This window comes from Quercus robur, chromosome 4, assembly GCF_932294415.1.
Source record: "Quercus robur chromosome 4, dhQueRobu3.1, whole genome shotgun sequence".
Taxonomy (NCBI): domain Eukaryota; kingdom Viridiplantae; phylum Streptophyta; class Magnoliopsida; order Fagales; family Fagaceae; genus Quercus; species Quercus robur.
Window position 1 is genome coordinate 52,709,263 of NC_065537.1, and position 16,845 is coordinate 52,726,107.

The 16,845-nt window shown below is 33.4% G+C and overlaps 2 pseudogenes; both read right to left on the minus strand.

The window, feature by feature from the left end:
• Nucleotides 1–6,463: 6,463 nt before the first annotated feature.
• Nucleotides 6,464–15,640, minus strand: LOC126722956 (probable phytol kinase 1, chloroplastic; annotated as a pseudogene).
• LOC126722954 (putative pentatricopeptide repeat-containing protein At1g12700, mitochondrial) lies at nucleotides 13,565–15,512 on the minus strand (annotated as a pseudogene).
• Nucleotides 15,641–16,845: the final 1,205 nt, after the last annotated feature.

Consider the following 16,845-nt stretch of genomic DNA (forward strand, 5'->3'; position numbering starts at 1 on the left):
TGTTGCTAACGGAAACGGTGATCCCAAAGAGGTGAGGATTGTCGAATCTAGACATGTACAACTTGACTTGGAAAAATCACGAAGTAAAGGAAGAGGCAAGCATAAAAATTTAGAAAATTGACTTTGATAGAGGCTTTTGGATATCCACGAAGAAATCTTTTTATTAATTAATTTTGGCTTTACAAAGCTCAAACGGAGGAAACATTGGCCGTGTCTACCATGCACAACTTTGATAATTGGCAACACGCCAACACATGATATATGTGTTTGCATGATCTTTATATTATTCAACTTTCTTAATTCAATAAGACATCCTAACATGTCCAACTTGTAGAATAAGAACAAGAAGAAGAAGAATCATCCTTGCTTAGCCGCCAATATTTTATCCAACCTCATAAAAGTAAACCCATTAGAATATTATCATAAGATTTTTCTTGAGGATGACAAAATTAAGAACAAGTTTGATAGAAGAAATTAAAATCATCGGAGGCCCACAAATGGCAATAAGACATCCTAACATGTCCAACTTCTAGAATAAGAACAAGAAGAAGAAGAAGAATCATCCTTGCTTAGACGCCAAGTTTTTATCTAACCTCATAAAAGTAAACCCATTAGAATATTATCATAAGATTTTTCTTGAGGATGACAAAATTAAGAACAAGTTTGGTAGAAGAAATTAAAATCATCGGAGGCCCACAAATGGCAATTAATGGTCATCATATTTGTTCTCACTTGTTTGTATACCATTTCTGTCATTGTCTTGCTGGATTTCTCTTATGGATAAATGAACTCTTCAACCCTTGTTATCGACCTAATTTTTGTTTAATAATTTTAATCTATATACTAGGTACCTGTGGCCTTTGGATGAGCTCAAAAAATCTTAGTAACATATATAAATGGTGTTGGGTGAATCATACCCATAGAAAACGCATTAATTGATCACTGACTTTAGTCAATTAGTGGGGTCTCTATGTTTGTGTCATCTCTAGCTTTACATCCTATAGACCTTGTCAAGCCATAACTCAAATGTAGAATCTCTTTCGAAACGTGTAAATTGAGCACAACATTTTGTAGATCACGCATTTATGAGAATTGTTCAAGTCATGGCTACCCAGTCTCGTGGAAAATGACCAATATGAAGAATCGTCATCAGTCAACATAAGGGCCATGGTGAAGCATCGAGAGGCAAGACTTAAGACTTAAGACTTAAGACTTATGGGATTTCCAAGAAATGCCTGTGGCTAAGAACTTCCGAGAGGGACGGAATTGGAAGAAAATGTGGCCGAAAGCCAAAATAACATGGACTTGGTTATCTTCACTCAAAGGGCAAAGACTAGAAAAATATAAAAGAGAAAAAGATTGGTGGAACTTTTTAGCTTCTTGGAAACTACCCTAGGCGTTCTGTCCGGGGCAGAGAATAAGAATAACTATGAATGAGGAAAAGTTATTTACAAATAAACGAAAGAAAATTTGGCCGAGATGAGGTGGCCTTTAAAGGGTATAAGAGAAAAAGAGAGTAGACTTAGTGTGCGTGTGGGAAGCGCAAATCTGCATTCCTTGCTCTTTTCTTTTCTTTCTTTCTTTTTTTTTTTTTTAGTCAAAAAGTTTGACTTTTCAAAATGTGGGTCTCATGTACTGTTTATGTACCCACAAATTTCACTTTTTAGTAATTTTTTCATTAAAAATAGATCTCACAGTACTATTTACACATTTAAAAATTATTTTGTTACAGTATTTTTCAGTTTTCAGTTTTCAGTTTTCAACTGTTTTCAGTTTTTAGTTTTCAGCTGTATTCAAACTTAGGGTGGAGGAAGAAATACCAATTTTCTGTCTTATTTGAAAGATGGATACTTAGATACCATATTTTAAGTGCAATATATTAAGTTCTCTCTTTTAAGATCAGGGGAAGGGGATTCAAGTTTATCTGCTCTAATTCCTCCACTCGCAACCAAATACTGTAGTATTTCATGTTGTTAGTGTCTAATAAAATGGTGTTGTCCTTTTAGTTTTGCTAGATGAGATTCATTTGTTTTTTATTAGTCAATGCAATCAGTATTTGAATTTAATTTCCTTCTCAAAAAAAAAAAAAGTATTTGAATTTAGTTTGGAAACATAATTTACTACACCTAAGTTTTAATCATATGAAAATTAGATTATGTTTGGTAACAGTTTTTGTTTTTTATTTTCAAAAACTTGTTTTTGGGAATATAAATAAAAAACAATTTTCTTTTATTTTTGAAATCAAAAATATGTTTGGTTAGCTGAAATTAAAAAGTTAGTTTTTTGAAGAAAAAAATTTAAAAAAAAATTAAATGAGATAGATTCATTTAATGAAATGTGTGTTTTCATTGAATTTTGAAAATTAGAAACTAAAAACAGCATTTTGCATGTTTTCAATTTCCTTTACAAATTGAGTTTTGAGAACAGTTTTTATTTTCTGTCCATTTTGGATTGCCAAACAAGTTTTTTAGTCTCAAAAATAGAAAATTGTTTTTGGAAACAAAAAATAAGGAGAAAAAACAGTTACCAAACATATCCTTAATCTCTCACCTTTATTTGCTAGGAAAAAAAAAGGAAAGAAATAAATAGTGATCATTCACAGTAATTTACTACTATAAACTTATTATATAAGAAAAACAAAATTTAACATTAGTTTTTGAAGGAAAGGTAAAATAGTGATTGTCTTCCCTCTCATATTTTCCTACCACTCTTCTTTTGGATTTTGGAGGAAATAAAATTTGTAACCTAAGAAAAAATGGGTAATTATAGAATACTCTAAGAGTATAATAATTGTGTACTCCTCTCATACGTTTTATTAATTAAACTCATGATAAGATTCACTATTATATGAGAATGAGTACTTACTGAAATTGCGGAGTACTCTATAATTTTCCACTAAGAAATCAACTCACTCAATTTTTCATCCCCTCTTTTCTCACTTACAAAATTGGAGAAGATAATCTCTCACTCTCTCTCTCTCTTAAAACTACTCCTACCAAACACATATTACGAAGGATAAATGAAAAAACAAGATTGATGGAATGCAAAAGATTTACTCTCTTGATACATTTTCAACACTTCTATTGAAATGAAGTTGCATAAATTGAATTTAAACAACCATTGCCTCCTTCACTCACATATCAATGCCATCATATGGACTAGGAAAATTTTAGTGAAAGAGTTGGTTGGAACTACTCGTTACTGCTATTAAAGTGCCTTTGACATTTGTCGCACTCTAGTCTCTACTCTCAAGCACTCAAGAATCTAGATACCTGCTCATTTGTGTGTGATTTGAAATATGCATAATGCTATTGGTCCTTCTCCTAGATGGCAATTCTTCCATTATCATGTATGCACGTCATACTTGGCCAATAAATGTGTTGAATTCGTATTATAATGGCCATCAAAGAAATTGACAAATCAAGTCTTGGTCAGCTTCGAATTTTATCGGATACAGTTTTTTTCAATCATTGTGTTTGTTAGAGAGTCACTACTGTTAGTACGAATGTGAATTGGGCTGCCCATGACTTAGACCTCCTTTTATAATAGAGATTGGGCCCATATTCTCTTGGACCTGCCTGTTTGTCCCTTTTTTTTTTAATGGCTGAGTGATTTTAGCCCAACTCATATATATATATATATATATATACACACATACAGAGAAAAAAAGAAGATGTAAATTACACCAATCTCCTTTCAACTTTATCGAAATGACACTCTCTCATCTAAGGTTGTTATAATGCGTTTACTTACTGTGGGGCCCAATAGTTTGTGGCCCTGGCCCATCTATTCGTTAAGGCCTAAGGCCCGAGCCGAGAAGGGTTATAGCCCAAGATCGGTAATACAAGTACAAAATGGCCTTGGGGCACAGCCGAGGACGATTCAATCCTCGGCATGTCCCAGATCTCACAGGAAGGAAGGGCAAAAATGATATAGAAAACAGTTAGGGAAAAAATTTAAAATATTTGTGTCAATAGAAAAGGGTACGCTGGAAAGTATAACGACTAGGGAAAGTTACCCTTACTGCCATTCAATACTCTGCACTTGACAGAGCCATACTCTCCAGTTTTTACATCCACCCCCAACCACTTTAGGTATGGGCTGATGGGACAAGTATCAGCCTTGGAATGTCGATCCTACACGTGGACGAAGGATAAGGAACGCAGGTGAGTATAAAAGGAAAAGTAAGCAATCCAGAAAGGGAGCTGGAAAAAATGGCCAAAAACCAGAGTCTTCCAGCCCGCTTCCAGGAAAAAGACTCCTAGGGCGAAGACGACTTAACCATGTATGAGCACTACTAGAAACCCACCGTCTGGTGACTGAGGCCTAACCTTTCAAACCCACGCTCTACAAATGATATTGTTTGGGCCTTTTTACGTGCGAACCCAACATCGTTGCGGGTCGTTACGAATCGTGTCCTTACACTTACCTAATCAAAATATTCAATTTTTGAACAAATAAACTTTTTTACTTATTTTTACAAACTTCAAGGAGAAAGTGTCATTTCGTCCATAGTTGTTGGATATGAGTTTTTTTTAATAAAAAAAAGATATAAAATATTCAGTTACGAAAGTTAGGCATGAATTTATCTGTTGTATTTATAAACCTCAAAGGGAGGAAGTTAATTATACAAATGTTTAGGACAGGTGTACATATCCCAATGGAAGTTGGGCTCATTATGTACGTATGAACAATAGGGCCTTCTGGGCTGTTAAGATTATCACAAAACCTGAACCCCACATATAATCACTCCATATTTTATAAGGAGGGCCTTTGGATTCAACTTAATCCTACGTCTACGTCTTGCAACACATTTTCAGTCCTTTTTTTTTTTTTTTTTTTGTCTGCACATGAACAGTGATTTTACTGTTTAGGAGACAATTTTTACTGTTCACATACTGTTTCATCATTGTAGTAGTACTGTTCGTCACTGTAGCAGCACTGTTCATACATTAAAAAAATATTAAAAATGGATCCCACGACACTATTTACACATTTAAAAATTATTTTGCTACAGTATTTTCAATTTTCAGTTTTCAGTTTCAGTAACAATAAGTTCAATCTAAAGGACCCAAGATATTACCCTGAAATCCAAAGATGCATAGCCTTAAATGGCCTTTGATCTCTAGATCAAATATTTGGTTATCAAAGATATCTTGGCAAAACTATAAAAAATATTTTCTATTCTAAATACGTAGAGTAGTATCTCCCAAGTATCAACATGAAATCAATGTTGGTGGGTGACAAAGATAAGCGAAGCATAGCAAAATTTGCTTTGCTCGACACCAAATCAAGACCTACTCTACTTGACATATTGAGCCTAGTGTTTAGTTTATCAAAGGTAAAACCGAATAAATCACCTGAGGGTTTCAGTTATAAAACCACAGGCTACCTACTCAACAAACAAATAAAATGACACCCAAGTGTTGAACACTATATATACTACATTCTTCAAAACTATACTTTTTCCATATACACTACTATAATTTTGTTCAACTTATTTTTTAAGCGTCACAAAATATAAACCATACCAAACCAATTGGGCTTTAAACTGACTAAAGTTCCAATTGGAGCCTGGCTTGGCTTCCAGTCAGTTTTGCACAAGCTTAGGTTTGGGCTCAAAGATTTGACAAAGCCCAGTTAACCCAGAAATAATTGGGCTTATTTAAACAAACATTGGGTGAGGCTTGTAGTTTCTTGTGACAGGACAGAATAGCCCAAATTAAATACCATGGCATGTCCTCTCAAGTCTCAAGTCTCAATCTCAAAATCTCCTCCCTTAACAAGGTCTTGAACTTATGATCCATCATCTAAGGTTTTGAAGTTTGAACCATTATAAATGGGCTAGATATTTAAATGGGATTAGAGGCTTCGATAACTCTGTTCCACATGCCTCCAGCAAAGTAGCAATGATTATATATATATAATATAAGGTTCAGCGTAACATGTTTTTTGTCAACAACTTTGGGTGCAATCACATTGTGCTTATCACTTTTTTAATTCATTATAATAAATAAATAGACTAAAATAATACTTACATCATTTAAATTTGATGTTATTTCTAAATCAGTCCCTTAACTTAAAAAACCTTAGAATTTAAAAATGTGGCAAAACATGATTGATGGAGCACTTAAACATCAACTAATATTCAAGGGTATAAGTTGCAAATTTTGAAGATCATGATGGATGTAGCACTTTGACATCGATATTGCATGTATTGAAATACAAGGGACCGATTTAAAAGTTACCTTAAACTATTTTGCTTTCGGTAGTTATTTCATCTTCTCATTACCTAAGACTAAGAGACAGAATTGCCTAAAAAACATGAGAGTCTAATAAGCAAAAGAGTTAGCCCAGTGGACATCTTGCTTGTCTACTGTCAAAATATGGGGGGAAAATGGTCTGGAATAACACCATTTGTATGAGCTGAAGCAAATAAGAAACAGGCAGTATTCAAGAACACTAGAAAGAAAAGGTACAAATCAAACAGTCATATAGATAAGCTGTGCATGAAAATACAAAATCAAAAGGGTTATAAACAAACAAATGAACTCCACATGGTCAAGTCCAAATAGTTTGGAACAAGACTATTTAGTTGAATCATGCTGAAGCAAGGGTCCTTAAATCTGAAATAAAGCCATAGGATTCATATTGAAACTCAAGACAGTGAAGTAACAAACTATGTGATCACTGGTTCATTGGGCTCAAGAATAAAAGAGATGCTTTGTATTTGTTTAATTAATTTCATTATATTAACACGTGTTTTGCAGAGGCATTGATTTAAAGGGCATTTAAGCAGACTGGCAATAGAAAAAAAATGAAAATTTAAACATATCGATAATGGGACTAATGGAAGGGGAAGAGAAAAAAAGGGGTGCAACAAGCTAAAAACCAAACATTGAAAATGCCACTGCCATGCTTACTAAAGGAACAGATATGTTGTCATCTACTACCTCCGTCGTTGGAAGGGACTTCACCACAGTTGCCACCAAAGAAACTAGAGCGACCTTTTGCACTGTTTGGACCCAATCCAAATGTAAATATCCCAGAACTAAATAGTATTGCAGCATCCTACATTGTAAAGATAATTTTCATGTCAATGCCAAAATCCACACAAAGCAATTAAAATTTTGATAACCATATTTGGTTGACCACAATGATGTTTCAAACTCACCTGATGGAAATCAGGAATCCAAAAATAAAATGGATATGCTACCCGCCCAACTCTTCTGCTGATTATAAGGAATCTTCAAGGACCCAAATCTTCTACCTATGATATCGGCAATACCTATAAGTCACCAAGTTGAAAATTAGTAACTGGTAGGAGTCGGGGGCAGCTGAATTCGGACAATGGAGAGGTATTACCATCACCACCACACATCATTGCCAATGAGATCAATCCAACTGGAGACTCACGCCAAAAGATAAGAGCACATAAAATCAGAACATAATACAAAGGACCTCTAAGCAACTCCCTGAAAACATATTGATATTAAGGAAAACGGCAGTTCAAACCACTAGTATTTTTTATGAATAAAACCTGTTAGGATCTCATATACAGAGGGAAGCAATACCTGAAAATTGGCCAAGAAGCCATGAAAAACAGCCCAGACAATATATGAACCAGTTTTCTGCTTAAACTCTGCTCCAATCAGTAGAGATATGAAAATTTGTCAAAGAGAAGGCGAAGTTATGACAAAGAGAGAATATGCATACACTCTTAAAAGCAACATAAAACGCTTGATTTCTGCTTGATTACGGTTTACTTGTCTATAGAAATACACCAAACCTATTATATATCTTCTCTGCTAAATAAATGGCATCATTTTTAACAAGTAATGAATGATGTTTCACCCAAAGCTTCTTTTCCCAAATTTAACTATAGTAGGCTACCACTATCAATTCCTTAATGCCCCTGGAATCTCTTTTTGGCTTATTGATCTGCACAACATATACTTTTTAACTGCTACAAGGAAATCACCTTACCACAATGACTCTTCCATAGACAATATATGCATTTGGAAGGCATTCTATGCTTGGAATCCAACACTAACTGGACACCAATTAATAAATCCAACTAAGATACTTCATGTTACAAAAGTTGTTGCAAAGTCCTTCAAATTAACTTTAAAACTAATATGCAGGAAACATGGATTCTTGGTTTCCTCGGTGAAAAATAGATATCTATCTTCCTTAGTTTGGCTAGATGCAAGTATTTCGGCTCTAAAACCTAAACTTTGACGGTTTCAAAAAAATTACAACTTGCAAGCTCAATATTTTTGCATTTTTAACATTATAAAGATTTGATAGGCAAGCCCTACATATAAAAGCGAGCAACCCTCTCTCAATTGTTTTTTCTCTTTTAAAGCTCCGCAATGCAAAAATAATGGAGGTTTTGAGTAAATTTAAGGCTTACAAGAAAACCATGATGTAAATTATATCCTACAAATTGGTGGACAAAGACATGTGATAACATAGTAACACATATGTGGAGTAGACAAATTAGAACTTAAAAGCTTAACCTGATGGGACATGGTAAATTCAATCACTTAATCAATATTCAAACTCAAGACTATCCTAAAAGCCTAAGCTGAATTACGTAATTAATTTCAAATAATGATGTTAAATAAGATAACTCCAAAAGAACAAGAGTGAGTAAACACGAGTGTGAAATCGATTTGTCATTGTGCCTCATCACACAAATATTAAGCCAAGTGCACAAGTCTTTGTTTGTGCATGTGAAAATAGCCAATTCTCCTAATATTAGAGATGAGATCATGATTTCACTTCAAAAGAGGCGAAATTCAAAAAATCAATTGATATGTGGATCGGCTATGAAATCAATAGATACAACAACAATAAGTAAGCCTTAGTATCAAAAATTTTGAATTGGCTATGAATCCTCAACAGACTAATCAAGATGTTCTTTTCTACCATTCTATGTTATCCAAAGTCATACTCACTATTACTTTTATAATTAACATGCCTTTTTTTTTCCTACTTCTATTGTTATTGTTGTTGTACATTATAAGATATCGATTAATTATGAATTGTCCCACCTCTAAGGCTTTGTTGTTATTGATTTAATATGTTACAAGTTTCCTCCATGGTTTTATGCCAAAGTCATGTATCCCATCAAAATGTGAATTTGTTTCCTTCTAATATATTTCAAGGCTTACAATATATAACAACTCAAAGAAATTAGGGGGAAAATATTCCAATAGGCACTAGGGGTTTACAAAAAACGGCTTTGACCGTACGACCACACCTTAACTGACCAAAATTGTCCGCACCTTACTCATGAACAAGAGTTTGTTCAACAAGAAAATAAACAAAGTTTGAACATGTAAGTTGACTTACTGATAAACTCAAGTTCACCTTATCTTCAAAAGAAGAAAGAGAACGCACATTTTAGGACAACTTATTTCTTTTTTTCTTTTTCTAATGGAAGAAAGATGTTGTAAGTCTCTAGTATTATTACTAGTTTCATACCAAGGTTCCATAATTTATTATTTTGACTATTTATTATCACTTTCAAGGGTTTACATATGGAAACTATGATGATGATCATCATAATAGTCATCATGATAGTTTCCACATGTAGACCTTTGGACCAATCAAGACTATTTCTCTAAAAACACTAAGAACCCGAGTAAATCATTAACATAGAATACTAGACATGATTTTCTTTCTTTTCTAGAAGAATTAAGACATTATCCTTAGGCTCAAATGCAAAGCGCGGCCAAGCATGGCAAAGCATAACTATTGCCATGACAAGAAGCTAATCGAATCCAAACTCATCAAAAACATTACAATGGCTTATTAAATAACTAAGGAAAGGAAACATTGTGCATAGAGGAAAAAAATATTAAATAAATAAACAAAAGCCCTTTTTGGCATTTCTACAAACATGTATATGCATAAGCGCTCTTATAAAAAAAAACCCAAACTTTAAATGCAAAAAATTCCTCTATCTTGAATTCTATTTACTAACTCAATCACAATTCAACATTATCTTCTCACATCATAAAATCCAAGCAAATCAAAAGAAGAAAGAGAAGAAAAGCACCTTATGGCATGTACATGTCAAATATCAATTACATGGCATAAATTTCTATAATTAATTGAATTGAAAAAACCAAACAAATTTTTTTTCCCCAAACAGATACATGACCTACAAAGAATTAAAGAACCCATATTTTGCCAATCTAGACTAAGAAATACCAACCTGAGGATGGTTAGAGTCGGAAATTTCTTCTGCTGGATATGGATTTGTTTTCTTGAAGAACAACTTTTTTGCCATGAAAATCACTGCTTGATCTTAGGTCCTATGATTTCTCCTCACTCAACAGGGCAAGAAACAACAGAATCGTATTGTAGAGACGAATTACTTGTAACAACCTATCTCTATCTTCAAGCTGCTTCTTATTTGCACATCAGAAATCTTTGTAAAATTTTGCAACTTTTTCTATCATACCTAAAATGATAGAAAAACAGGAGTATAATGTGACCATGAATATAAGAGGGTGGAGTGAACACAAGAGAAAAATCTGAGAAAGGAAGAAGAAAGAATCGGAGAAGCAGAGGAAGAAAAGAGAATGCAAGAGAAAAAGCTGAGATAGGAACCGTCTGAAAATTTTAATGGGTGCCTTAGGCCTAGTATTTTAAGATAATTTTAATATTACTTTAATAGAAAATATAAAAAAAATTGTCAAAAAATTAGTTTTTTTTTTTTTTTCTTTTTTTAAAGTCAAAATTGAGAGAAAATCTAACTTAATTCTAAATTAGATTCCAATTATTGCCTAACTGTCTAAGCTTTTAAAATTTTTGTTATAGGTGAGTTAATATTATGCAAAAGATGAAGTCTAATACAAATAAATCATCAAAAACCCAATAATAATAAAAAAAGAATAAACTCATGTGCATATCCAAAAATAAAATAAAATAAAAAATTAGAGAGAGAGTGTAAACTCATTATGACTATATATATAAATAATAATAATAATAATAATAATATTCACAGTCAACAGTACAAAAACAGTAAACAAAAAACAAAAAAAATGATAGTGGTAGTAATACACAAAAATCCCAACTAACAAATGAAAATACCCCAGCTCCACTGCACTGCATAATCCTAGAGCATGTTCTTCAATCCAATCATTGCCTGCTTCTATTCTTGCACACATAGCCCCAATACAATGACACCCGCCATCACAGATAGCCACTCCCAAAACATGCCCCCAAGTATCTTGTAGTTTTTGAACATTCTAAGTTCTTAACCATATTCCTTCCATTTGACAGCCTATGTTTCATACATCCTTCACGACTGCTTGCATTTTGCTATCTAGGAAGCCTTGTATTCTACCATAAGGCCACTACTTCAACATTAGCTAGAAGAGTAATAACCTTATAAATCCTTTGTATTTTGTTGCCTCTAGAGCTTCTTTCACAGCCAAACAGATGATCACCACCTTGGTAGCTAGCTAAGATTCTTTTTTCTTACTAGATCTCTGCACACAAAACCTAGCCCTGCTTATATTTTATTCTTTGATCTACAATCTGACACTAACAGAATACCTTGTCAGCTTGTTTCCAAAAAAAAAAAAAATAACTTGTCAGCTCGTACATTCCACAAGGCCTTGATTTAGCTTCCCTTTTATAGATTATTGTTGCCTATCAAAGGTTTCCTTGCAAGTGCAAAAACAAAAATTATGCAGAAGACTGGGACAGCCTCAACATTGATGAGCATTCACTAAAAATCAGATTTGTACCTGAAACACCACAAGTTTTATAACTTCCCCTGCAAAAATGAATGAAAAATCAATATATTCCTTACAATTATCATTATCCCCATTAATCAGTTTTATCCTCCACTGCTATAGGGATGGAGGTGATATACTATATTTATGATAATGATCTCCAAGCCTTGTAAGTATGCTCATACCTTGTGGAGTGAAGTCCTTCGTTTGTTTGGGGTTCAGTGGGTGATGCCGAAGAACGTTGTTTCTCTTCTCTCTGCATGGTGGAATTGGTTGGGGAGTCACACTTCAAATGTGTGGAATATGGTTTCAGCGTGTCTTATGTGGTTAATTTGGAAGGAGCGCAATGCCCGAACTTTTGAGGAAACTGAGAGACTTGTAGATTGTGTGAAGTCTTTGCTGCTTAGGACTTTGTTTGAGTGGTCCCGTATTTGGGGGTTTACGCATTGTCATTCTTTGTTTGATTTTCTTAATTCTGTTAGTCTTTCTTTTTGATTGGTTTGTATTTTTTTTCAGTGCAGTGAGTTTACTATCATAAATCCATTGTACTTCTATTATCAATAAATTTGTTATCACCTATCAAAAAAAAATCTCCAAGCCAAAACACAAGGCTCAAGCTTAGTATAATTATTTTTTTTCCTTCTTGCGGATCTAATAAGTAGTGCCTTTTGTACAAATATTCCAAACAAATTAATAAATTTCTCTTTAACTATTGAACCTCCACAACCTTAACCATTTTCACTCAATACTATCGCCATGGTTTGGTTTTAACCTCCCTCAGTCAATTGTCTATAGAAGAGGAAATATCTAAAGACTTCATAGTTCATGCTATTACTATCATTTTCTAGAATAAGGTCAGATTGGCTTGTCTACAAGGCCATTCTAGTGTTTCTTACCTTAAAAAAAAAAAAAAAAAAAATTTAAGAATTCCCATGCACTTTAACATTGGTAGGTCCCATTAACCATTAGTCAATATGTTGATATGATTACAATACTAAGTAAAACAATAGATTTTCTCCATTGTAGAGATGGCTTTATCCCAAAGGGAGGGAGGCATGAAGCAACCAAAGCGCCAAACTAATTATTATTTGTTTCACTATTGCTGTATGATATAAAAATAAATAAAATTACTAATGATGGCATTCTTACTTTAAAACTATTATCTTATGTACTCTCAAATGAATAAAGTTTCAGGAACCCCTAGTAACACTCAAATAGTGGTAAGTGCAAACAAGACAGGAATCAAAATTAGTAAGGGTTGACACAAATTTCATCTAGCATTTTGACAAAAGGAAACTAAAAGATATGAAAGTGAAACATAAAGTATCTTAAACTGATTGATATTGCATAGGTCTGACAACTCAATCCATAGTTGTTTTAAAACAATAGTTTAACTTGCTAGCACCCATGACTTGTTTTAAGACTAAATTGGATCAGCTAATTACAACTGGATTACTTTTGTAAAACTGAAACTGATTCAAGATATAATTTGGTCCAGAACCTAATCACTAAGCATTCAAGAATTTTGGGGCTGGTTTGGGGAAAGGAGGATGCCCATTGAAGGTTTGATATTTAGGCTATATTTGAATTGGAATACTAGTTTTTATGATTGGGAAACTTTGAATAAGGGTTGGAACATAGTACAAGAAATAAGGTCTATGAATCTAGTCTCAAACTAGGACTCCTGAGTATCCATCTAAAAGAGGTGTATAATACACCCAATGGCTAGTCAAAAGGTTTGGCAACAACATGTGTGTACAAGAAAATTGCAACAAAGTATCGAACAGTAAAAGGAACAAACAATCTTGAGCACAAAATGGGAAAGAAATACTATCGCATAAAAAGTATTAAATTTTACTGTAAGCAAATATACATCACTCACATAATGACTAGTGATGGGTTAAAATATAAAAGTTGTCCTTGATCTTGAGAAACTAAATAACCTTCACTCAAACTTTGGAAGCAGCTCTTGAATATTTTCATCTACTTGATTAGAAAACAAGAAGTCAATAAACAAGGCAGCAGTTGTTGCGTTTGCTGAAAATCCCTTGTCAACCATCATTTTGAGATATTTTATTGCCTTTGATGTCTCTCTATGTTGCAAAAACCCTTGGATTAATGTGTTATATGTGCGATTGTCAGGTGAACAACCGTTACCATCCATTTTCTCAAGCAACTCACTCGCTTCATCAACTAGTCCATTCTTGCAAAATCCTTTGATTATTATAGTGTAAGTCCGAACATTAGGTTTCAATCCTTTTGCAGGAAGACCACTAAAGATTTCTATTGCAGTCGTAAGTTCTCCAACATTGCAGAAACCATCAATCAAGATGTTGTAAATCACAATATCACAGTCCAGCCTTTTGTCTTCCATCTCCTGAAACAATGCCATTGCCTCAGCAATTCGTCTATTCTTAAAAAAGCCATCTAACAAGATGGCATAGGTTTGGCGATCTGGATGTTGGCCACAAGCTCTCATTGTATTGAATAGCTCTAGTGCAGTCTGCACTCTTTCCACTCGACATAACCCACCTATAAGAGTGTTGTAAGTCACTACATTAGGACTCATTCCCTTGTTGGACATTTCATGAAACAGACGCTTTGCCTCATCAATTTTTTTACTTTTGCAATATCCATTTATCAATATGGTATAGCTAAACACATTGGGTGAGCAACCCTTCTCAACCATCATATTAAACGTCTTAATTGCCTCATCCATTTGGTTTTGCAAACAATAACCATCAATCAAAGAATTGTAAGTGACTTTGTTAGGCTCAATGCCTCTTTGAATCATCACTTTAAAAACTTCTTTTGCCTCAGTCAAACTCCCTTCCTTGCAAAGTGTGTCCACCAATATGCTAAATGTTTGTACATCTGGCATGACCTTCCTTTGTTCCATCTCATTCAACAAGGTAGCAGCCTCCCTCCCCCGGCCAAAATTGCATAGACCTTGAATTACGCAACTGTAAGTGACAACGTCTGGCTGAATGCCTTACTCTTCATTTCAGATAAAAGGTTCAAAGCCACAGTTACCAATTTGTCCTTACATAAACTGTCAATGATTGTGCTATAGAGCACCACATCAGGTTCAAATTTACCGTTTTCTATCTTCCTGAGCAACCTAATAGCCACACCAGTCTTGCCAATCTTACACAGACCGTTTACTATCGTCCCACAAGTAATTACATTAGGTTGGTACCCTTTGTTCTCCATTTCCTCTACCAAACTCACAGCTCCAGAAATATTAACTTGAAGACAGAGACCTTTAAGAAGAGTGTTTAGAGTAGGTTGGGTAGGCAGATAACCAAGTTTCAAAATTGTTGCTAAGACAGAGAAACCAAAATTGACCCGGTTCAGATGGCAGTAGCAATTAATCAAAACAGTGAGAGTATAATCATTGGGAGAGATTCCGAATGATTTCATTCGTTGAATTAGAGTAACGACCATGGAGTAATGCTTCATTCTTGCAACGGCACCCAACAACAGAGTAAAATCTCCAATGAAAGGCAAAGGGTGCATGTGAAGCATTGTATCAAACAGACCTAAGGCATGATCAAGATTCTTAAAGGTTCGAGATTTGCAGTGATCTCTCATAGATGTCAACAACTGATTCCGATTCTGACATGGGGTTTTCACATTTTCTCTAATAGTAGAACAATAATGATAAGAAGTAAAAGCACGAAATGGAAGGCTTCCTACTCTAATAATCAAACGATTGCATATAAAAATAAGAGAGGATGTTGATTTACCCATTTCCCAATGACGACACAGTCTCAGCTACACACAGGCTTAGCTTCGAAAGGAGAAATCATGGTGGTGGAGTGGCAGATCGGAGAGCGTAGCAGGGCCGAGATCACGATTTTTGGGTTTGGGTTTGGGTTTTTCTGCTTCGCTCTTGAGATCTTTATTTTGAGTTTTGGGGGCTTGGAAAAAGAGTGGAACGAAAAAAAAACAAGAAATTGTAAGGTTAGAGTTAGACATATTTTGTTTTACTGCACGTGTTCTACCTAATTTTTTTTTTTTGAAATTTTTGTTCATGTTGTTTAAAAAATGAAGAGGATAATAAAAAATAAAAATAAAAAGTCAAAAACCCAATAAAGAAAAAAATAAACTCATATGTATATAAAAAAACCTAAAATTAAAAATTAAAAAAGAGAGAGAGTAAAACTCAACAATGACTTGAAAAATGTATAATTCTTACACCAAATATAATTTGAACTCTTATATGTGTAATTGTAATCTCTATATATATAATTAAAGTCAAAATTGAGGGAAAATCTAAAGGTATATATTTTTTAATTATCAAATAAGGAAGTCTAGTCCTAGCAACTTGAAGTCTCATTTAGGCTCATGTAGGGTATATATATTGCCCCACATCATTATTATCAAAAAAATCAAATATTTTATAATTAATTTTTTTGGTGTGTTTTCTATCACGTTCACTGACCTCTTTATCCAAAACCTATAATAGTAAAACATATTAATAAGTTTTTTTTTTTAGAAGGAACATTAATAAGTTGAAACTTGAAACTTGTGAATTGATATATGCTTTAAGTACTAAGTTGTGAAAGAGGTAGGGTTCAAGTGATAAGTTTAATTGTAATAGTATCTTTTATGGTATTTTATGTTTGTGGTTCAAACCACATTTCCTCCTATCCACTATTTACCAATAAATTTTTTTTATCTTGAAAAGAGACTGTGAATAATTTGTATTTATGTAAAATTATAAATTCTTGCATCAACATATTCTTTTATGGCTAGTGGTTTTACCAATTTTAATTGAAACTTTTCACCAAGATTGGTTGCATACAAATTGAGGGAAAAATATGTACTTATTTTTTTGTTGAATATCATTTAAATAATATTTATTTAATTTTCTATATTATAATTTTTTTAATTAAAGCCATTTTTCATACTTTTTGAAGTACAAAATTACTAGTTAATATATTTTTTTTGGAAACTAATTAATATTTTATATTTAAGTTTTGTTAACATCTACTTTTCAATTAATAATATAATTAAGGTCACTGTTCATAAATTATTAAAAAATTATTATAGGATGTCATTGTCATTTTTTTTAATAATT